The 21901-nt window shown below is 29.3% G+C and overlaps 1 protein-coding gene across 3 annotated transcripts in view; it reads right to left on the reverse strand.

Annotated features, from left to right (window-relative positions):
* LOC147803240 (uncharacterized) overlaps window positions 1–7158 on the reverse strand; it is a 66247-nt gene extending 59089 nt beyond the window's left edge. The window contains exon 1 of one of the 3 annotated variants that reach the window (XM_087150632.1): window positions 2188–7158. The gene's annotated coding sequence lies outside the window, so the exon portion shown is untranslated. The remainder of the gene's footprint in view (window positions 1–2187) is intronic. The other 2 variants (XM_087150631.1, XM_087150630.1) reach the window with 2 other exon arrangements.
* Between the last annotated feature and the right edge of the window lie 14743 nt (window positions 7159–21901).

The following is a 21901-nucleotide window of genomic DNA, read 5'->3' on the forward strand; positions in this document are numbered from 1 at the left end:
TTAATATAGTTACCAAGGTACCCTAATATAGGTACTGGGTTAATACATTTTTGCGGCCCTTAGAAAGTGATAAATGAGGGAGGAAATTTATTAATTATGGTATACTTTGATGATTCGAGCAATGTCAAATAATACTGTCATCATGCTAACGATTATAGCAATGAAAACCATTACTCGACTTCATATAAAAAATATATATAGAAACTAAGAAAAAAATTCCCGAAGTGAAAATATTTTACAGTTTAAGTCCCAAGCAGCACGTTTTGCCAAGCGCAGCTGAGATTTCACGTCGAGAAAACCCAGTACATTTCGAACATTGTGGACAACTGACGGTGCGTTACAGATTGTTGAAGTCTTGCGCTCAGATTTACTGTAGCATGTTCATCACACAGCTCCTTTTAATGTAAATACTAAACTAAATTCAGTGGTGCGACAGCCCATAGAGGGTAATACTGTGCCCATCTCAGTTTTCCTGATTTTGGGCTCTGGGGTGCAGATGTTCCGGTTAGGTGGTCAGCCGAAAGCAAAACCCCCTGTGTTTTTTTTCCTAAGCATGCTTGGTACTCATTTTATTGGCCCAATTCGAAGCATAATACGTTGCAAAATAATTTTTTTAATTTCATTGTTATCACTATCCTTTGAAGTACTGAGAATGTGTTGTCTTTTGCAGGAACAATGTAGTCTTTGTAGTCGTCAATAATATGATCACATGGATTACAACTACCTTTTTGGGACTACAACTACCTTTTTGAAACACACAATAATTAACAAACGCTAGAATACGTCTGATCGCCTTGCAAACTGCAATAAATGTGACAGAAAGATGAGAAAAAGCCGAGTTACCTAACAAATACAAGAAACGCTATCGAGATTCAGCGATGTAAAATAAACCTTTTCGTACTCATATAGAGAGCTGTTTAGGATTCTTCGACAGCGTTTTTTCAATACGGGACTCAAACGGTTAAGATTCAAAAAGTAAGGAAAGTTTATTCTTAACTTTCTTTATTTTCAAAATAGTTAATTATAAAATCAAAATTAATAAATTAATTAATGATTGATAAGGGATTAACATTTAGTCATTTTTTTAACATTTAGCTCACAGTTTATGCAATTTATTTAAAAAACCACAGCTAAAGAAAAATCGACTATTTAGGTAAAAACAATTGGGAAACCCTCAGTGACACAAAGTGCTGGCGAAGTAGTGAAATTTAAGTTTTATTATAGTATCACTGTTTAAAATCTTTTCCGATGACCGTAACAAGTTAGCAGCTATGTAATCATCATCATCAGCAGCAATTTTGCTTGAGTTGAAACAACGGTTTTAATTCTTTTGTTTTATTTGAAGATAGAGAATCCGAAAAATTGTGATGCGCTTACAAAATACGAATTTGTACACACAGTGAGCGTAAAAAATCGTATATTTAAAATTTCAAATTTTGTATTTTTTTCCCTTTGAATTACTTTATTAAAAATGAGGCAAACATTTGTGTACCTCATTGTTCAAAATTTTTCGACTATTATAAAATAAATCAATTAAAAATGATATCTAATTATTAAATTTTTTTCACATGAAATTATCTTTCGATAATCGCATTTTGTAATTGAGTGCAAAAATTTTTCAAGTAGCTTAAAAAGCAAATTTAACGTTAAAGAAACCCAAGTATCGCTCTTCTGATCCGATATGATTTAAACCGCTCTTCTGACTAAAACCTAACTTCCGAACGCTCTCTTATGATTTAGGGTACTATTTCCTAGATTCCAACAACCCCTCTTCCAAATTTTGAGAGTCAGGAATCCCAATTTGCAGGGGAACAAAAGCATATTTCTCAAGAGAGAGTAAGTTTCTCATACGTTTATAACTAAAAGTAGGTGCTAAATGTAACTAAAAGTACGTTCGTAACTAAAACTATCGTCTGCAATAAGCACATTTTAAATTTTGGCTCTTGAATCATTAAGATTGAATCATAGTACGTAAAAATCTGATCATTAGATCAAAAGTTATTCATAGAGATCTTTACGCATTGTATTTCACTTCATCCAGAGTTCACCCCAAGAGTACTTAATTCCGGGATTTTACTCACCGAAACAAAAAAATCACTTTAGTTATGAACAGCATTTACAGAAATAGGTTTCAAAACATTATGAATCACAAAACTTTTAATATTTAGAATTAATTTTTAAGATTACCTGAAGTACGATGCTGAATTTTTTAAATATTTCCTCCTCTCTTCATCTGTGTGTAAGCATACAAAAAAGTCATTCATCCATACGAATCAAATCAGAGAACTCAAGAGAACAACGACTTCTATGAACTAAAAGAAATCTAAAATATTGATTAGTTTCCCTGAAAAAAAATCTTTTTATGAAAATCAAAAATGAAATCGTTAAAAAGTAAACATTGCACAGCATTTTTTAAAAAGTAAAAAGTAGACGTATGACTACCGACGTAAATTTTATGTGTAAATTTGAATCTTTTAGATGTAATCAGCTTTGCTACTGGGCATTCTATTATTTCTCTCTCTTTTTTTGAACCATGAACTCAGAATAAGCTAAAAAAATTTCATTATCCATATTCACTTAAAATTTTACCTTCTGTTTCATGTATGGCACAAAACGGAACAAGCAAAGTTAGCTACACATACAGAAGAGTTCTTTCATAGACTAATAACATACGTAGACTGCTCATCTATGATTGCCAATCGGCAGTTACTAAGAATCTTGTAAATAAAGTAGTAAATGAATTATTCATTAGAGAAAAAAAACTACACTTAGGACAAACTCTTCGAAGTTGTATATTTGTTTTTCGATTGAGTAAATTATATTTCGTCTGCGAAAATTTTCTTTACCTTATTCACAACTCTTCATTTTTCTCAAAGAAAATTTCAGAATTTTAGCTTAATTAAACTTGACGTTGTGTCTCAACTCTGTCATAACTCAATTAAAAACTATATAATTTCATGCGCCACCCAGGAAGTTCATTCAACTCTGTCATAACTCAATTTATCAAAAAACTTTATAAATTGGCTAGTGACGCAGAAAAAATTATAAAAGCATAATAAAATCTTTAAATTGTGAAAAATAGCTGACAATCTTTTCTGTTTTTATGTACATTTGACTTTTCCATATTTTTATACTACATAAAACTGTGTGACTTACATAAAACTATGTTTTTTTAGCATTTTCGCCAAACTAACTGAAAACCATTAAATCATTCTTATAATTAATTCTTTCAAGAATCAGTTTAGATTGATTTAATGTGATCAAGGGGGGGAAGTAAGTTTTTAGGGGAAGATAGTTTCAGGAGGAGTGGTGGGCTTTACGATTAGGGCAACAGTCTAATCCGATTTTATTTGTCTATTAGTAATAATGAACTCCTAATCTGCATCCTAAGCCAACAATCAAATTTTCTAGAAACTTTCTATTTAAGAAAAGAAATATCACAAACTTATTTTAGAGGACTAATATATAATTATAAACAGGGTGAGCATATAATAATAGCTTAATAGTAATAGATTTACGATTATAGCCCCTCTGAAAATGTCACTTACTTGGTTTCTCCACTAAAATCTCCAATTAATACAAATTAACTTAAATTATCTTTTATCATTCACTTATCTCAAATATTTGCCCTTCTTGTTGACTCTACGTTATTATATTAAACAAAACATGTGTTTTATTCCATTAGAATAAACTGCATCACTTGGTGTGAGGATCACACTTATGAGTCATAATTTATAGCAATTTTCTCCCCTTTCAAGGGAACGGGTTTCTGCAGTATTAAAACATTTTAGTATTGGTGAGGTTTTAATAATTACCAAATATATAAAATATACTTTATATTAGTATATTTAGTGCTTATTCCACAACCCTTCAGCATTTGAGTTTCATTTGAAATATATTTAGCACTAGTAGAAAAGCCGATATTTTAATAACAAATAGAATTACTTTGAAGACCTTGATTAGGACATCAAAATAAGTTGTTGGAGCTATCTATCTGTATATGTCTGACTGACTGCCTGTATATATATATATGTGTGCGTGTGTGTGTATACAGAGAGAGAGAGAGAGATTGAAGAAAAACAAAATAAACAATTCAGAGAAAATTAGAATAAATTTAGCAATGCAAAACAAGCTCAACAAAGATATTAAAAAAAAACACAATAAAAAGATTTAGGAAATAAAGATAAAAAAAAGATAAAATTAAACATGAGAAAACACAAAGATCAAATTAAAAGAAAGCGCAATAAGCAAATGAAAAACAAATGCACTGATCAGGCGAAATAAAAAAAAACTACGAACAATAACCAAAAATAAGATAAAAAGTCGAAAAATAAAGCGCAGTGATCAAACGAAAAAAAGAAAAAAAATTCACAAAACATTGTAATAATGTGAGAAAAGGAGAGAAATAACGAAAAAAAAAAGAAAAGAAAACTACTCAAGCACTGTAAAAAAGTGAATAAATAAATGGAAAACAATAAAAAGACGGAAAAAAGTATTGTGAACAAACAAAAAACAAACATAATAAGAATACTGAAAATAACTATAATAAAAAAGAAAAACCATCAGAAAAAAAGAATGAAAATACGAGAAAAATGTAGAGAAAAACGGAAACGAACATATTAAAAAATTGAAAAAATTCAAGGAACAAATAGGAGGTAACAAAAAAATAAAAAACAAAGCACCACAAACTTTAGAAACAAGAAAGAACGAAAAAAATAGCATGAGCAAACGGAAAACAGACATAACCTTGAACACCTTTCAAAGAAAACCAAACCAGAATGAAAAAAAAAACTGAAAGCAAAAAATGAAAAACTGAATAAATAATACAAGACGGAAAACAAAGCAATGAGAAGAAAAAAGAAAAAACAATGAACAAACGAAAAACTTAACACTAGAAACTAATAGAAGACAAACACAATGACAAAGAATCCAAAACGAGCGAAAAAAAACATAAGTAAAATAGCAAAGCCCATTAAAAAACGAAAAAAATAAATAAAAGAGCAGGAAAAAAAACCAGAATGAATAGGATAAAACAAAGCACCGAGAACAAATAAAATAAATATATACTGTATCAAATAAACATAAAACACGCTGAACAAACGGCAAGTTGAAAAAGCGAAAAACAAAACATCACAGTGGAAGATAAACATACTGTAAAGACGAAAAACAAATTAACAAGAATATATGGAATAAACCGAAAGAAAATTAAAAACATACCGTAAAGAAAATTAGCAACAAAGAAACATAATCAAAAAAAGAAACATGCCAATAAAAACACGAGAGATAAAAAACACAGTGAAAAGGCAAAAAACAAACCGCGAAAAAACGGAAGGCAAAAACACATTAAAAAGACAAAATACAAACTCCTGTAAAAAAACGGGGGAAAAAAGAAAAACAAATATATTGAAAAAAAAGAAAAATATAATTGTTGTTGTCGTTTGACAAGTGCAGAAAAGTCAAAGTACGAGTCAAATGGGACCGAAGGCATGGAGCACAGCCTTATTGCACTTGTCATAGAGGGGTTGGACTTCTACCTGTTGGTCCGCGGAAGGTATTTTATTTCCCTTCTACCACCCACTGGAAAGACAGTGGAGGCATTCCCCTATCCGCCACCTTGGGGACGCGCTCTCTAGGGGTTACAGGCTCCCCCGAGAGAAAAATATAATTAAAAACGAAAAACAAAATATTCTTACCACGATAAAAAAAAATTAAATAAACAAAAAGGAAACACTCTGAATAAACGAAAATAAACTTTTCAAAAGACGAAAAACAAAACAAGGTGAGCAAACGAAAAAAATTTATGAATAAATGGAAAACAAAACTAACTCAACAAACGAAAAACCAACACAATGAAAAGGAGAGAAAAAAACATTACAAATAAAAGGCAAACACTATGAAAAGAAGGAAAACAAAGCACCTAGAATAAAAATGTCAGAAAACGAAGAATATGCCAGTACACTAAAACAAGAAAATGTCGAAAGAAAGAAAAAAACCAGGAAAATGCAACACTGGAACAAAAAAAAAAAGAAGAAAAAAATGCTAGAGCACAAGAAAAAAATAATCGCAGAACACCAGAACCAGGAAAATTAACCAAGAGCACTAGAACCTGGAAAACTTACTTTAAGAATCATTTAAAAAAATTCTTTTAATCACAAAGCTTATTCCATGCAAATTTTTAAAGAACATATATCTCAAAACACTCATAAAAAATTTTAGAGCTCTGAATCATTTTTTAAAAAAGCCTTAGCATTTTGAATGCATTGAAATACCCCAAAATAGAAAGCTGAGAAAAAGGCATTTAAAGTTTTGAAACAAGAAAAAAATTTATTTAGAGAAATTGCATGTACAACTTGTATGCAAATAATTATTTACCATATATTTATAAGTACAAAAAACAAATTTGAAAGCTTAGAGTCTATTTATAACAAAGTTTTAGTAGTTTTTGCATACAATATAGTACCATAAAATTAAGAGTCGAAAAAATTATATTACTTCATAACAAGCAAGAAAACTATTTAACATATTTACTCAAATTTTTATAGATTATACTTGATATCAGTTGTTGACAAAAATTCAATGTTTTAAAATCAAATGTAATAAAACTGAAAATTTGAATTTTTAAATAAGTTTAATGTGTCTGAAAAATAATACTAAAATAAAATCAGATATTCACACAATTCACATAAATATCTTCTTAGCTTTATCCAGAAAAAAATATGAACTAGCAAGGAAAATTTTATAGAATCTAATTATTAAGAAATATCTTAAGATTTGTCAACAATTAAAGTGTGTTATACTTTGGCATTTTAAAAAATATAAAACAAAAAGCAACAAATAAAAATATAACTAACTATTTAACAAAAAAAATAACGATGCGATAACAAAAAAGTATTCAAATATGGCATTGAAAAAGAGCGTTGTTGTAAAAAAACGTTGATAACCAGCTAGAAGCACTCTGAAAAACAAAATAATCATTTAGATGTGTACACTGAATATGAAAAATATCACTTAGTAACTTGCTTTAGCTTACAGCTTTTATCTACTAAATTCAAAATTAATTTATGGCATATTTTTGTTGCTAAAAACGCATGCATTGAATGTTTGTTTACATTGAGCCACGCCCCCTTTGACAGCTGTGAAGTGACAACAACTATTAAAAAATGTCATAACTTCTTTTAAAATCAAAGTATCGCTCTGAAATTTTGTACACATACTTAAAAATGTTCAATCTTTCAAAAAATGCAAAAAAAAAAAAAAAAAAAAAATATCGAAATTTTGATCGAAAATTAAGTACTGTGCCGCCTTAACCAAGAAAACAAGAACGAAGCAGATTAACCAAGAAAACAGAAAGAAGACAACATTTGAGTTTTGAGGAAATTACGTTTATCAGAGGCAGCCAACAGAATTCTTTTAAGAACACGATAAGGACTTTGGAACACGACCATTTCTCTATCCGATCTTTAATTTACTGTTTAAAATATTTATAAATGTGGATGGAAAATTTTAATTGTTATTCATCAAAATATTAGTGCACTATCTTTGCTACAGCTGGAAAAATAGTTTTCGAAACTACGGAAAATCCGTTAAAGAATTCTCATTAAAATTATTGAGAATATCGCCATTAATATTAGAATACCAATATTTATTTTATACTTTGATTAGAAAAAAATATTATATGGATTTTTTCCCTCTTAAATTATACAAACATTATTTAAAGTAAACAAATTTTATGCATTGTAAAAATGACACCATATTACAAGATGAAAAAAAAAAACTGAATTAGTAACCAAGTGTAGTAAAACCTAGCTACTTTTGAGTTAATCCTCTTTAACTTAAAATAGTTTTCCATTATCGTTACTAGTTTCCTATAAAAAGATAATTAGCGAAACTTGCTTTTTTTCTAAAAAACGAAATTTCCTGTAAATAAGATTTTATAGTTTCGTTTGGTAATAAAAAGAACGTATTAGGTTCTTTAACGGAAAACATCCTCTTCTGACAACAACGAAACTACTCCATGAGCCCATGTTAATTTAGCTATATATTCTTGTTTATTTTAGAATTGAATCGTATTACTAACACTAGACACTATAGTTTTAACGAGTCCAAGTTATAGCAGCAATTTTAATGATGTATTTTACCGTCAGAATGCTTGCTAATTTACTAGAGTCCTTTGTTAATTGAGCATGCTTTTAAACAAACACGATAATAGGTACTACTTTAAAAAATTTCAAGAATGAACTTACATTTTAATCAATTAACATAACTTAGCGTTACATATCAAAAGTTTTCTGAAAGAATAAAAGAAGTAATGAATACGAAATGTTTGCTTTTTTCCCCTATCAGTTTTGTAAGCAGTATTGCGTCGTACTGGACAAAAAGTTTTTAATTCTGATTTATGAAAACTACACAGTTTAGATTTCTATATTCTACTACAACTCAGAAAACACTTCAGGATATAACAGATAAGCTGGTAGCGATGCAATTTTTAAAGTTTGAGTCCAAATATATAAAAACATTAAATGCACATCAATGTTTTTATACCATGACTTTACTTTAGTTCATCTGTTGCTGGTTGAAATTTTTCAATGAAATAACTTGAAAATTATACTTAAGAATATCTTAAAAATATCAATGATACTCAAAATTAAACAAACAATGTAAACGTGACAAAAATTTATTGTCGTAACAAAATATACCAAATAAGTAATACAAAACATTTCTAAACTGAAAGAAAAACACAACAAACGTACTTCCTTGGAGTACATACGAAATATAACTATACAATTTGAACAAAATTCTGTTTTCAAAATAAATACTTAAATATATTAAAAATTGTCAAAATTAAACAAACATAACACTTTGTTGTCATAAAATAAACCAAACACTAATAAGAAATAAAAAACAATACTTTTTTAAAACAAAATAACAAACGTGCTTCTCTGAAGTGCTCACAAAATATATAAATAATTTGTTTAAACAAACTTTCGTTTTCCAAATAAAAACATTTTCTTAAAAAATATCAAAAAGCATACAAAAAACATGCTCGTTAAACAATAATAAATTACTTCGTATCAATTTTTCAAGAAGTAAATTTTGAATAATGTTAATTTTGATTACCTAATAATCAAAAGTAACTAAAGTGACTTAAAAGTACTTAAACGTAAAAATACTTACATTTGTTTTCAACCATAAAATGGAAGCAAGTAACATAATTGCATCCAACCAAACATGATTTAATCTAAAAATGACTAACTTACTCAGTTAGAAAAATATTGCACTAAACGTACCATTGAGGATTTTTAGAATTGGATCAGCGTCAGCTGTAGTAAAGAATTTTTAGGATTACGAAAAAGTAAAAAATTTATATGTCTCATAGTCTTTATAATTTATCCCATTACCTAAAGGAAGTTTGAAAAATTTAATAAAAAAGGATTCTCCAGCTTTTAAAAAATCGACAGTCTCTTTTGAAATTTAAAGATAAGATTTATGTCTTATAAAAAAGAAATATCAGTCTCCAGCTTTTAAAAAATCAACAGTCTCTTTTGAAATTTAAAGATAAGATTTATGTCTTATAAAAAAGAAATATCAGTCTCCAGCTTTTAAAAAATCAACAGTCTCTTTTGAAATTTAAAGATAAGATTTATGTCTTATAAAAAGAAATATCAGTCTCCAGCTTTTAAAAAATCAACAGTCTCTTTTGAAATTTAAAGATAAGATTTATGTCTTATAAAAAAGAAATATCAGTCTCCAGCTTTTAAAAAATCAACAGTCTCTTTTGAAATTTAAAGATAAGATTTATGTCTTATAAAAAAGAAATATCAGTCTCCAGCTTTTAAAAAATCGACAGTCTCTTTTGAAATTTAAAGATAGATTTATGTCTTATAAGAAAGAAACATCAGTCTCCAGCTTTTAAAAAATCAACAGTCTCTTTTGAAATTTAAAGATAAGATTTATGTCTTATAAAAAGAAATATCAGTCTCCAGCTTTTAAAAAATCAACAGTCTCTTTTGAAATTTAAAGATAAGATTTATGTCTTATAAAAAAGAAATATCAGTCTCCAGCTTTTAAAAAATCAACAGTCTCTTTTGAAATTTAAAGATAAGATTTATGTCTTATAAAAAAGAAATATCAGTCTCCAGCTTTTAAAAAATCGACAGTCTCTTTTGAAATTTAAAGATAGATTTATGTCTTATAAGAAAGAAACATCAGTCTCCAGCTTTTAAAAAATCAACAGTCTCTTTTGAAATTTAAAGATAAGATTTATGTCTTATAAAAAAGAAATATCAGTCTCCAGCTTTTAAAAAATCGACAGTCTCTTTTGAAATTTAAAGATAGATTTATGTCTTATAAGAAAGAAATATCAGTCTCCAGCTTTTAAAAAATCAACAGTCTCTTTTGAAATTTAAAGATAAGATTTATGTCTTATAAAAAAGAAATATCAGTCTCCAGCTTTTAAAAAATCGACAGTCTCTTTTGAAATTTAAAGATAGATTTATGTCTTATAAGAAAGAAATATCAGTCTCCAGCTTTTAAAAAATCAACAGTCTCTTTTGAAATTTAAAGATAAGATTTATGTCTTATAAAAAAGAAATATCAGTCTCCAGCTTTTAAAAAATCGACAGTCTCTTTTGAAATTTAAAGATAAGATTTATGTCTTATAAAAAAGAAATATCAGTCTCCAGCTTTTAAAAAATCAACAGTCTCTTTCGAAATTTAAAGATAAGATTTATGTCTTATAAAAAAGAAATACCAGTCTCCAGCTTTTAAAAAATAGACAGTCTCTTTTGAAATTTAACGATAAGATTTATGTCTTATAAAAAAGAAATATCAGTCTCCAGTTTTTAAAAAATCGACAGTCTCTTTTGAAATTTAAAGATAGATTTATGTCTTATAAGAAAGAAACATCAGTCTCCAGCTTTTAAAAAATCAACAGTCTCTTTTGAAATTTAAAGATAAGATTTATGTCTTATAAAAAAGAAATATCAGTCTCCAGCTTTTAAAAAATCGACAGTCTCTTGAAATTTAACGATAAGATTTATGTCTTATAAAAAAGAAATATCAGTCTCCAGCTTTTAAAAAATCAACAGTCTCTTTCGAAATTTAAAGATAAGATTTATGTCTTATAAAAAAGAAATACCAGTCTCCAGCTTTTAAAAAATAGACAGTCTCTTTTGAAATTTAACGATAAGATTTATGTCTTATAAAAAAGAAATATCAGTCTCCAGTTTTTAAAAAATCAACAGTCTCTTTTGAAATTTAAAGATAAGATTTATGTCTTATAAAAAAGAAATATCAGTCTCCAGCTTTTAAAAAATCGGCAGTCTCTTTTGAAATTTAAAGATAAGATTTATGTCTTATAAAAAAGAAATATCAGTCTCCAGCTTTTAAAAAATCGATGCCTCTACGCAAATTTGAAGATTAAATATATGTCTCAAAACCTAACCCTTATTCATTAGTCATTCATTAGTCACATTAGACTGAAAAGTTGGCATTGCAAAATGTTATTAAAAAATATAAGTGCCTGAATAAATTTCACATGCCCCATAGCAATAAAGCCCTCATAATGTAATTGATATACTACTATTAGAAATCAACCAACACTTACTAGATATTAAATATAGCTAATTTCTAAAGAAATTATAGCCACCTTTAATTACCTCAACAATTATAAAGACTTACATATTAGATTGCAAAGAATTTGTATTAAAAAGGAAGAACGCCAGGATTATAAAAAAATGCACAGTCACCTTTAAGTCTAAAAAATTACTTTTATATTACATTGAGAAAATATTTAGAATATTTATGGAGAAGTACTGTTAAAAAACAGCAATCTTGAATTGCCTCATTTCAGATAACAATTTCTCACTAAAGACTTACATATTAGATTGCAAAGAATTTGTATTAAAAAGGAAGAACGCCAGGATTATAAAAAAAAAAGCACAGTCACCTTTAAGTCTAAAAAATTACTTTTATATTACATTGAGAAAATATTTAGAATATTTATGGAGAAGTACTGTTAAAAAACAGCAATCTTTAATTGCCACATTTCAGATAACAATTTCTAGCTAAAGACTTACATATTAGATTGCAAAGAATTTGTTTTAAAAAGGAAGAACGCCAGGATTATAAAAAAATGCACAGTCACCTTTAAGTTTAAAGAATTACTTTTATATTACATTGAGAAAATATTTAGAATACTTATGGAGAAGTACTCTTAAAAAACAGCAATCTTTAATTGCCTCATTTCAGATAACAATTTCTAAGTAAAGACTTACATATTAGATTGCAAAGAATTTGTATTAAAAAGGAAGAACGCCAGGATTATAAAAAAATGCACAGTCACCTTTAAGTCTAAAAAATTATTTTTATATTACATTGAGAAAATATTTAGAATATTTATGGAGAAGTACTGTTAAAAAACAGCAATCTTTAATTGCCACATTTCAGATAACAATTTCAAACTAAAGACTTACATATTAGATTGCAAAGAATTTGTATTAAAAAGGAAGAACGCCAGGATTATAAAAAAATGCACAGTCACCTTTAAGTCTAAAGAATTACTTTTATATTACATTGAGAAAATATTTAGAATACTTATGGAGAAGTACTGCTAAAGAACAGCAATCTTTAATTGCCACATTTCAGATAACAATTTCTAACTAAAGACTTACATATTAGATTGCAAAGAATTTGTTTTAAAAAGGAAGAACGCCAGGATTATAAAAAAATGCACAGTCACCTTTAATTCTAAGAAATTACTTTTACATTACATTGAGAAGATATTTAGAATATTTAATGAAAGAAGTCGGCCAGTATTATGAAAGAAATCTTATTCTCAAGCATTAAATGAAATTCTCTGCATCTTTAAAACCAAATATTAAAGCTTAAGTTTGTCTCATAGTAAGTGTAATGATTTATCACATTATGCAGAAGGAAAATTCTTACTGTAAAGGAATTATATTGATAGTTCAGCAATTTGTAACCTAAAGTCATTAAAAAGAAATGCTTATTTCAGAAATTTGCTTAAGAGAAAAAATATTTCAGATATATACAAACATTGAAAATTTCTTCAACAATAAAGAAACATATTATATCGGGCATAAATAAGGACGCACGATTTGTACATACATTTGGTAGTCATTTTTTAACATATTAAAAAGCATTACTGACAAGTTTGTAGACACATAAAACTTTTTCCTAACTTAAAGTATTGTTATTGAAAAGTGTTAATAAGGCAGGACTAGGATTGAATTTTTAAAAATTTGAAGAAATTTTTTAAAATTAATTTTTGAATGTCTCACCTTGACTTGTAACTTATTATTATGCAGACTTAATATTGTTGTTGCTTCATACAGTCATTTCTGAGGGACATTTTTTCCTAACTTAAGATCTGCTAAGTTATAGAGTTTCAATTTTCTGTTAATTCCATCTTTTAAATTCTTCCTTAAGCTTTTATCGATTTCCTAATTTCTTCAAATGATGGTGTTTCAAGCACTTCTTTGTTATCAATATACAACTATATTTTTTAATGTATCGTGTTTTTCTTTACAAAGATTATTAGGATATCAAAGTGTTTATTTCATCTTTTAAAATCCTTTTTCAGCTTTCATTCTCACTCTAAATTTTAGCATAGGGGCTTCTATCACAGCTTTCCATCTCACTACAAATTAGAGCTTTCAACCACTATTCGTTCACTTTGTTGGCAGTAAATCTAAAATTGCCGAAAATTGGCTGACAGCTTTATTCTTCTTTGGTAGAACTACCACCGGAGTAGCAACTATGGAGAGTTCTACCAGACACCTCTTCTCTGTAGTTGCTTGACTTCGTCAGACACAGTCTTTTTTAGAAAGTATTTTGGAAGACTTGCAATTAATATACTTGACTTAAGCACACACCTTGTGGCTTTCTAACACTTCACATCTTAACATCTCACTCGACATTGGGGCTTTCTACCACTTCACAGCTTTCCATGTCTAGATTCGGGCTTTCTACCAGTTCAGCGTTCCATCTCATTTTTAATTGGGGCTTTTAACCACCTTACAGTTTTCAATCACAGTCTAAATTGGAGCTTTCTAACACTTCACATCTTTCCATCTCACTCGAAATTGGTGCTTTCTACCACTTCACAGCTTTCCATGTCTAGATTCAGGCTTTCTACCAGTCCAACATTCCATCTCACTCTTAATTGGGGCTTTTAACCACCTTGCAGTTTTCAATCTCACTCTCAATTTGGGCTTTCTACCACTTCAGAGCTTTCCATGTCTAGATTCAGACTTTCTACGAGTTCAACATTCCATCTCACTCTTAATTGGGGCTTTTAACCACCTTGCAGTTTTCAATCTCACTCTCAATTGGGGCTTTCTTCCACTTCACAGCTTTCCATGTCTTGATTCAGGCTTTCTACCAGTTCAACATTCCATATCACTCTTAATTGGGGTTTTTAACCACCTTGCGGTTTTCAATTTCACTCTCAATTGTGGCTTTCTACCACTTCACAGCTTTCCATGTCTAGATTCGGGCTTTCTACCAGTTCAGCGTTCCATCTCACTCTTAATTGGGGCTTTTAACCGCCTTGCAGTTTTCAATCTCACTCTCAATTGGGCTTTCTTCCACTTCACAGCTTTCCATGTCTAGATTCAGGCTTTCTACCAGTTCAACATTCCATATCACTCTTAATTGGGGCTTTTAACCACCTTGCGGTTTTCAATTTCACTCTCAATTGTGGCTTTCTACCACTTCACAGCTTTCCATGTCTAGATTCGGGCTTTCTACCAGTTCAGCGTTCCATCTCACTCTTAATTGGGACTTTTAACCGCCTTGCAGTTTTCAATCTCACTCTCAATTGGGCTTTCTTCCACTTCACAGCTTTCCATGTCTAGATTCAGGCTTTCTACCAGTTCAACATTCCATATCACTCTTAATTGGGGCTTTTAACCACCTTGCGGTTTTCAATTTCACTCTCAATTGTGGCTTTCTACCACTTCACAGCTTTCCATGTCTAGATTCAGGCTTTCTACCAGTTCAACATTCCATCTCACTCTTAATTGGGGCTTTTAACCGCCTTGCAGTTTTCAATCTCACTCTCAATTGGGGCTTTCTACCACTTCACAGCTTTCCATGTCTAGATTCAGGCTTTCTACCAGTTCAACATTCCATCTCACTCTTAATTGGGGCTTTTAACCACCTTGCAGTTTTCAATCTCACTCTCAATTGGGGCTTTCTACCACTTCACAGCTTTCCATGTCTAGATTCAGGCTTCCTACCAGTTCAACATTCCGTCTCACTCTTAATTGGTGCTTTTAACCACCTTGCAGTTTTCAATCTCCCTCTCAATTGGGGCTTTCTACCACTTCACAGCTTTCCATGTCTAGATTCAGGCTTTCTACCAGTTCAACATTCCATCTCACTCTTAATTGGGGCTTTTAACCACCTTGCAGTTTTCAATCTCACTCTCAATTGGGGCTTTCTACCACTTCACAGCTTTCCATGTCTAGATTTGGGCTTTCTACCAGTTCAGCGTTCCATCTCACTCTTAATTGGGGCTTTTAACCACTTTACAGTTTTCAATCACAGTCTAAATTGGAGCTTTCTACCACTTCACATCTTTCCATCTCACTCTAAATTGGTGCTTTCTACCATCTATCAGCTTTCCATCTCACTCTAAATTTCAGCATAGATCTTCTATCACAGCTTTCCATCTCTTTCTATTTGTGTCTGGATCGCTTATCTTACTTCATGTCTTTCCTATTGTTTTCAATCCGCTTGCAATCATCTTGTGCAAAGTAATTTTAGTTCTACCTCTTTCTCAAAGTCCTGAGAGCTCCAAACAAAAAAAAAATTTTACTTTAAAAATTTTCAGGGTTATGCAGAAATATGATTAATCCGTTTTCATTTACAGTTTTTAATTTCCAGATTAGATTTTGTTTTTCTTATCTAAATATTTCTGCATGAGAAATTTTACTTTGATGCACTCTATTCTTCTTAAACAGTTGATAATAAATACTTTATTTTTTCAATTTATTTTTCTTGCCGTGCCATGTCGTAGATCCATATAATAATTCAGATTCAACATTCGTTTTTATAATTCTAATTTCTGTTGAATTTGTTATGTTTTTGTTTTTCCAAAATTTATTGAATAACGTAACTGCTTTGGTCTTTATTTAAACTACTTAGCATATATTTATCAGTTCGTACGTTGATATATTTCAAAGACGCCTCTAGTGGCAGACATTGAGCCTATTAAAACTTGGTTGTAATCTTTTTGGTTAATTGTTGTGGGAAAAATGTTTGACTAATGTAATTTGGAGTTTATCCAAGTTTCTCATACAATTAAGGTATTGGCAGCAGTATCAAATTCCATCTTGATTAGTTGAGTATCAATTTTAGCATTTATTTAGCATGGGCGATTTGGGGAAATTTTTCTCATTGTTGAGCACTGGATTAAGTGTTTCCAACTTGGAACTATCTGAGATTGCAATTTTTAGTGCAATACAATTGCCCCTGGCATCTGAATGCTTCCTTGGTAGAACTACCAGTGGGGTATCAAATTTAGAGAGTTCTACCGGACATCTCTTATCTGTAGTTGCTTGACTTCGTCTGACAATCTCTTTTAGAAAGTATACCGGAGGACTTGCAATTAATATACTTGACTTATGGATTATTATGCAATTGACTTAACCACACACAATTGACTTATGATTAAATCTCGATGAGTATCAAGAATTAGTAAATCTTGAGGCTACTACTTCACTTTGTTGGCAGTAAATCTAAAATCGCAGAAAATTGGCTGACAGCTTTATTCTTCTTTGATAGAACTACCACAGGAGTAGCAACTTTAGAGAGTTTTACCAGACACCTCTTCTCTGTAGTTGTTTGACTTCGTCAAAGTCTTAGTCACAGGACGGAATGGGAAGAGTATTTCCAGCTCTTTTAATGTAGCTTAGATTTCATTGATTGGAGATGCGCTAGTTTGAAACATCTCGGCATACTTCTGCTTAATCTGTCCATTTTCATGTTTTACTGTTGTCACAAAAATGTAGATAATATATAATAGACTATAACTTTTGAGATTTTTTTTCTGACCTTTCAAGTTTCCCGTTATTGGAATAAAAATATCTATTGATTTGATATTAATTTTGTTGCTTCTTTATTATTTATATAATTAATATAGTTCTGCTAATGCTGTTTTATGCATCTACAACCTTTTTTTTTATTTTGTTACATTTCAGTTTTAGTCTCATTTTCAATATAATAAACTACAATAAGATCACTATTTGCAGACACACAAAATGGGCATTTATAAAACTTGTCTGCTTTATGAATTTTCTGATTTTTAAATTGTGGGTAACAGAAACCATGCAGCAAAGCAATAGGTGCTGCAGTACTTAGTATTGCGCCTCAGGTAACATTACTTTTAGGTAAGTAAGAAACTGCAAAGATTTTTAGTTTTATTGAGAGATTTGTTTCCTACACTTATTTTAAATAATATTACTAAAAATCGCATATCAAATTTACAAAATAATTTTTTTTTTTAAATTTCCTTTTGACCTTACTAACACAGTACCTCATAATTGCAAGCAGGTTGGGAATCTGTCTTTATTTCAATAAGTGATGCACCAGAAAAAAAATTGCAAAATCTTGATTTCATTCTACAAGCGTAGATTATTTAGTGAAGTATCTGAATATTTTAGAACGACAGTATTTAAATAGAAGATCTTTGAAGCTACTAAAAAAATTGTATTTTCAACGCTTTGTTCAGTTTACGCTATTTTCTGCAGCGCAGGCGTTATATGCAAGAACACATATTTTTAAAAATAACTAACTCAATTATAGTTTAATGCATTCAAGATTTATTATTGTTTTCTTTTATATTTTTACAATACTAGGGAAATTTTGAACATTGAAATATAAAAGATAAGTACGCAATTTTACATTAATAAATTTTTCAATTTTGTAAATATTTTTAGGCAAATTTCAAATGATTAATTTTGAATTAATTATTTCAGGCTCCGGCAATACTAATGATAGAATTCAATATAATACAATTTAATGAGTATTTTTTTAGATTGTTCAGATACTCGCCTCCTCCTTTACCTCAACTATCATTTCAAAGGAATCAGCAAAAGATTTTTGATTTTTTTTAACATTATTTAGCATAGGAATTTTCTAAAGTTAGCTGCAAATATTGTTTTCGAAAAACAATATATTTTTTGGAAAGAAAATGATCAAATTCTACGTAAAATTAAATTCATAAAGAGAAGTTTATTACAATCTGTTCAGATAAAAATAAGTGCAAAATGATTAACTTTTTTTGATTTTTAGATGAAATTTGAATTAAAAATTAAAAAAAAAATTTAATAGTAGGATTAAAATTAGTATGAACTACTGCGAAAAAAAACCCTAAATAAAGCTTAAATAAAAGTACTGAAATCCCCGTACTTTTGTTTTATAAACAAACATAGATAAACCTACACCTCTTTAATCATGTTTTTAACTAATAGGAACAGATGAACAAGTTTGAATTAGATAATAAATGAAAGGAGATAAGCAGATGAAGGGATTTGGCAGGTGCTCTATGAGTCAAAATATTAAATTACAATTAGAATCGTTGCAAACATAGGGAAAAAAGTAGGCTACTGGAAATAGCTTTAACTTTATAAGAATTTTTCAACATACAGAATGATTCCTAAAAATAAAAATCGGTAGATTAAGTGCAGCATTGAATGTTTTGATAATGTTCAGTTAATATCCTAGTACATTTGAATTCTCCAATGTACACAAGGTTGCATTGACGCAAAATTTGCTTAATACCCTAGATATGAACAATAAGGTGTTTAAGGTTGGGGAAAATATATTAATATGGGAGAAAATAACTTAACTCAAGTTTTCTCATCATCACAGCTATTTGGGTATTGCTCGCGGTAATACAATCAAACTGTTAAAGTTTGAATTAGAGAGCTTGGTGAATTGCTAGAGTAATTTTCTTTCGATAAATCAACAAAATTAGAAAGAAAACCACGGTCTACAGTGTTAACTTTAATGTAAAGAGGCTTTCAATATGGCGATAGTTATTTGCACAAAATTTAGAAGCACTACATTAAAGAATTGGTAAGCCATCAATCTTTTCTATAGAGAGAATAAAATGTTATGAAGGAAATTGTAATTACGAAAAATAAAGATTTCCAAGACAAGCAACTTATTTTCTTGTTTAAATGTTAATTCTATGCAAAGATCTATAAAAATCATAATATTGGGGAACTTATCAACGTCCTTATTGGCTATCAGTGTGAAACAATCGTCGACCGGCGTCTATTAAGAAGGAACTTTAATTGATCCAAAAGTTTCATTTTAAAGTAGTGGATACTTAAGGGACTGACAGTATTACCCATAGCTAAGCATTTAATCATTAAATAAAATTTGCAATTAAAATAATTTGAAAAAAAATACAAAAATAAGGGAAAAATAATTTTTAAAAAAACACAATAGAAAAATTACATTAAAAAAAAACAAGAAAAAATAGAAATAACACAATGAGAACTTGAAAAAACAGAATTGAGAAAATTTTAAAAATAAGGAAAAAGAATCAGGAAAAGACACAATGAAACAAAACTTGAAAATAAAAAAAGTGAAAAAAAATCGAAAAAGCATTGAAAAAACCCTTGAAAAAAACAACACAAAGAAAACTTTGGAAGCACATTGAATGAAACTTTGGAAACACATTGAATGAAACTTTGGAAACACATTGAATGAAACTTTGGAAACACATTGAATGAAACTTTGGAAACACATTGAATGAAACTTTGGAAACACATTGAATGAAACTTTGGAAACACATTGAATGAAACTTTGGAAACACATTGAATGAAACTTTGGAAACACATTGAATGAAACTTTGGAAACACATTGAATGAAACTTTGGAAACACATTGAATGAAACTTTGGAAACACATTGAATGAAACTTTGGAAACACATTGAATGAAACTTTGGAAACACATTGAATGAAACTTTGGAAACACATTGAATGAAACTTTGGAAACACATTGAATGAAACTTTGGAAACACATTGAATGAAACTTTGGAAACACATTGAATGAAACTTTGGAAACACATTGAATGAAACTTTGGAAACACATTGAATGAAACTTTGGAAACACATTGAATGAAACTTTGGAAACACATTGAATGAAACTTTGGAAACACATTGAATGAAACTTTGGAAACACATTGAATGAAACTTTGGAAACACATTGAATGAAACATTGGAAACACATTGAATGAAACATTGGAAACACATTGAATGAAACATTGGAAACACATTGAATGAAACATTGGAAAAACATTGAATGAAACATTGGAAACACATTGAATGAAACATTGGAAACACATTGAATGAAACATTGGAAACACATTGAATGAAACATTGGAAACACATTGAATGAAACATTGGAAACACATTGAATGAAACATTGGAAACACATTGAATGGAATGAAACATTGGAAACACATTGAATGAAACTTTGGAAACACATCGAATGAAATTTTGGAAAAACGCAACCTTGGAAGAAATATATTTGAAAAGAAATTAAAAAAATAATGAAATAAAATCCTGGGAGAAAACGATGAAAGGAAAATTGAAAAAAAAACGATGTAAAGAAACTTGAAAAAAAAAAAATAATGGAGCAAGCTTATTTGGAAAGAGTTAGTATAAATTAATAAACCTCTTAGTAGTAAAGCACAAAAAGTTATAAGTCATCCCTCTTTAGTTTTAATGGTAAATTTTATCAAATGATTAACGACTTAGCTATGAGAAATCCACTTCTAAATCGACTCTTATGAAACTGATTTATTGAAGTTTATCTACGATTGTTCCACATTGATAGACAAACGCGACATTGATCATGTACTTAGTAGTATGAATTCCTTCCATACAAATCACGTTTAAACAGGAAATAAGAGCTGATTACTGTTTATCAGAAACTGTTTGCAGTTTCATTATGACCTCATAAATTTTCATTACATCCCTGGAACCAATATTGGCCTCGCATGTTTAAGGTGCATCTAAAAAAGCTATGTACCCTTAAAAGCTATAGCTGTAGACCGTGGGTTTTCTAATATTATTGATTCCATCTATAAAAAAATTGATCTTGCAATCTTCCAAACTTTGTAAATCGAGCTTTAACAATTAGATTGTTTTACCTTATCTGACCAGTCCCCAAATTTACTAAGATTTTAAGCAAATTTGAGTTTCAAGTCGTTTTCAGCTCTGTAAATAAACTGAATTTCACCAGCTTTAAAGATTATTAATGAATGAGTGTTTTGTCAAATTTTGTGTCAACGTGATCTTGCATATATATTTTGCAAACTAAACGCACTGGTAAATTAAGATTTAAATAGCACGAAATATATATCTAAAATTATAATTCTCAACCAATCTTCGTAGTTGGAATTCAAATCGCATATTTTAGTTTTCTTCTTCTAAAAAATCATTCAACACTACTCTTCCTCTACTGAACTTGATTTCTGGGAATCATTGCATCTTTGAAAAAATTCAAATAAACTTTCTAATGACCTTCTTAATATCCCACCATTTCCCAATGATTGGAAATCTATTTTAATATAATCTATTGCATTCTGGGGTCACAGCCAAACCTAATCACACTTTTCTTTTCTTTTATTATCTTGTTCAAAATTGTTTCTCTGTCCCTATTGGTTGAGCAACTTTGCACATGTTTGTTGCTTTATTTTTCTATTATCCTCTGGTGTTGCGGAAGATTTTTGTTTATAGAACTAAAACAGTATGTCAATTTCTATACTTTTATTTATGTTTTATTCAAGTTTTTTTTCTTTACATTAAATTTTCATATATTTTTCCCTTTTTTTTGTAAATCGAAAACAACTTGA

The sequence above is a fragment of the Parasteatoda tepidariorum genome, chromosome 9 (assembly GCF_982258835.1).
Source record: "Parasteatoda tepidariorum strain Cologne lab strain chromosome 9, Ptep-v5.0, whole genome shotgun sequence".
NCBI lineage: Eukaryota > Metazoa > Arthropoda > Arachnida > Araneae > Theridiidae > Parasteatoda > Parasteatoda tepidariorum.